The 2,500-nt window shown below is 56.1% G+C and overlaps 1 long non-coding RNA gene across 1 annotated transcript in view; it reads left to right on the top strand.

Annotated features, from left to right (window-relative positions):
- LOC142486523 (uncharacterized) overlaps positions 1-2,158 on the top strand; it is a 5,248-nt gene extending 3,090 nt beyond the window's left edge. The window contains exons 2-3 of the long non-coding RNA XR_012799013.1: positions 780-871; positions 2,025-2,158. This is a non-coding gene — a long non-coding RNA (uncharacterized LOC142486523). The remainder of the gene's footprint in view (positions 1-779; positions 872-2,024) is intronic.
- The last annotated feature ends 342 nt before the right edge of the window (positions 2,159-2,500 follow it).

Genomic DNA, 2,500 nt, shown 5'->3' with positions numbered 1-2,500 from the left:
CTCCTGCTCCCCCCCCCCCCATGTTCTGCTCTGTAGTCTCTCTCTCTCCTGCAGCCCCCCATGTTCTGCTCTGTAGTCTCTCTCCTCCTGCTCCCCCCCCATGTTCTGCTCTGTAGTCTCTCTCTCTCCTGCAGCTCCCCCCCATGTTCTGCTCTGTAGTCTCTCTCTCTCCTGCTCCCCCCCCATGTTCTGCTCTGTAGTCTCTCTCTCTGCAGCCCCCCCATGTTCTGATCTGTAATCTCTCTCTCCTGCTCCCCCATGTTCTCTCTCTCTCCTGCAGCTCCCCCCCCCCATGTTCTCTCTCTCTCCTGCTCCCCCCCATGTTCTCTCTCTCTCCTGCAGCTCCCCCCCCAATGTTCTCTCTCTCTCCTGCTCCCCCCATGTTCTCTCTCTCTCCTGCTCCCCCCCCATGTTCTCTCTCTCCTGCTCCCCCCCATGTTCTCTCTCTCCTGCTCCCCCCCATGTTCTCTCTCTCTCCTGCTCCCCCCCATGTTCTCTCTCCTGCAGCCCCCCCCATGTTTCTCTCTCTCCTGCTCCCCCCCATGTTCTCTCTCTCCTGCTCCCCCCCATGTTCTCTCTCTCCTGCTCCCCCCCCCCATGTTCTCTCTCTCCTGCTCCCCCCCATGTTCCTCTCTCTCCTGCTCCCCCCCATGTTCTCTCTCTCCTGCTCCCCCCATGTTCTCTCTCTCCTGCTCCCCCCCATGTTCTCTCTCTCCCTGCTCCCCCCCCCCCATGTTCTCTCTCTCCTGCTCCCCCCCCATGTTCTCTCTCTCCTGCAGCTCCCCATGTTGCTGGGGACCTGGGACCTCTGTTCCCCTCTATGGTCATCGGATGCTTCTCAGCTTCAGCAGCAGTGTTCCCCCTGATCAGGGTAAGGATGGGGGGGCAATAAGAGAGAGGGGGGAAAGGGGGGGAGCGAGAGAGAGATAATGGGGGAAAGGACAGAGAGAATGAGCGAGAGAGAGAGGGGTGAGAGAGAGAGAGGGGTGAGAGAGAGAGAGGGGTGAGAGAGAGAGAGGGGTGAGAGAGAGAGAGAGAGAGAGAGAGGGGTGAGAGAGAGAGAGGGGTGAGAGAGAGAGAGAGAGAGAGAGAGAGAGAGAGAGAGAGGAGAGAGAGAGAGAGAGAGATGAGAGAGAGAGGAGAGAGAGAGAGAGAGCAAGTGAGAGCAAGTGAGAGGGTGGAAGAAGGGAGAGGAAGAGAGAATGATAAAGGTGTAGAAAAGGGCCAAAGGGGGGGGGGGGAGAGATACAAAGAGAGAGAGAGATAGAATGAGAGGGGAGGGAGGGGAGAGAATGAGACAGAGATAGGGGGGAGTGAGAGATACAAAGAGAGAGAGACAGAATGAGAGGGGAGGGGGGAGGGAGGGGGAGAGAATGAGACAGAGATAGAGGGGGGGAGGGAGAGAGAAAGAGAGAGAGAGAGGGGGAGAAGAGACAGAGAGAGAAAGAGAGGGGGAGAGAGAGACAGCGAGAGAGGGGGGAGAGAGAGATAGAGAGGGAGAGAGAAAGAGGGGCAGAGAGAGAATGGGGGGAGTGCGAGATAGAGGCGAGAAGTGGGAAAAGGGGGGAGTAAGAGAGAGAGGAGATGGCTCATGAGACAGAAAATGAGAAAGAAAGAGGGAGAGAGAAAGTAGGAAGAGAGAGAGTGAGACAGAGTGAGAGAGAGAGGAGGGTGAGAGAGAGGGATTTTTCAGAGGGGGGAGGGAGAGAGAGAGAGAGAGGGATTTTTCAGAGGGGGGAGGGAGAGAGAGAGAGAGAGGGATTTTTCAGAGGGGGAGGGATAGTCTTTGTGTTAGGAATAAAACGCTGCAAACTTTACTTTGGCAAATCTCAGCTCCCACATTTCATGGTAAAAGTGAAACTCGAAGCTACGGCGAGCGACAGCAGTGAAAGGGTTAAACTGCAATATAGAGTAGGACAGAGTACGTTCAGGCGCTTAGGCCAGAGGTCTGATTGTTTGAGAGACGGGATTAAGGCAGACATCAGGAGTAACCTTGCCTGGTCTGCCATGTCGGTTTGCTGCAGGTGCTGTATGATGGGGGGGTGTCCTTTGTGCCTCTAATCCTCGGGTTCGGGGGCCCTGTCCTGTGGCATGTTCCTGAACAGCTTCTTCTGGGCCTGGATATGAGCGACGGAGAGGAGAGGGGGGAGAGGTACAGGTAAGAGGGGAGAGGGAGAATGGTACAGGTAAGAGGGGGGAAAGGTACAGGTAAGACATAGAGAGGAGAGGTACAGGTAGGAGGGGAGAGGGAGAATGGTACAGGTAAGAGGGGGAGAGGTACAGGTAAGAGGGGAGAGGAGAATGGTACAGGTAAGAGGGGAGAGGGGAGAATGGTACAGGTAAGAGGAGGAGTGGAGAGAGGTACAGGTAAGAGGGGGAGAGGGGTACAGGTAGGAGAGGAGAGGTACAGGTAAGAGGGGGAGAGGTACAGGTAGGAGAGGAGGAGAGGTACAGGTAAGAGGGGGAGGAGAGTTACAGTTAAGAGGAGGGAGAGGGTAGG

The sequence above is a fragment of the Ascaphus truei genome, unplaced genomic scaffold, assembly GCF_040206685.1.
Source record: "Ascaphus truei isolate aAscTru1 unplaced genomic scaffold, aAscTru1.hap1 HAP1_SCAFFOLD_929, whole genome shotgun sequence".
NCBI lineage: Eukaryota > Metazoa > Chordata > Amphibia > Anura > Ascaphidae > Ascaphus > Ascaphus truei.
Note: the sequence above shows the minus strand (reverse complement) of the source record. Positions and strands in the feature narration are given on the sequence as shown.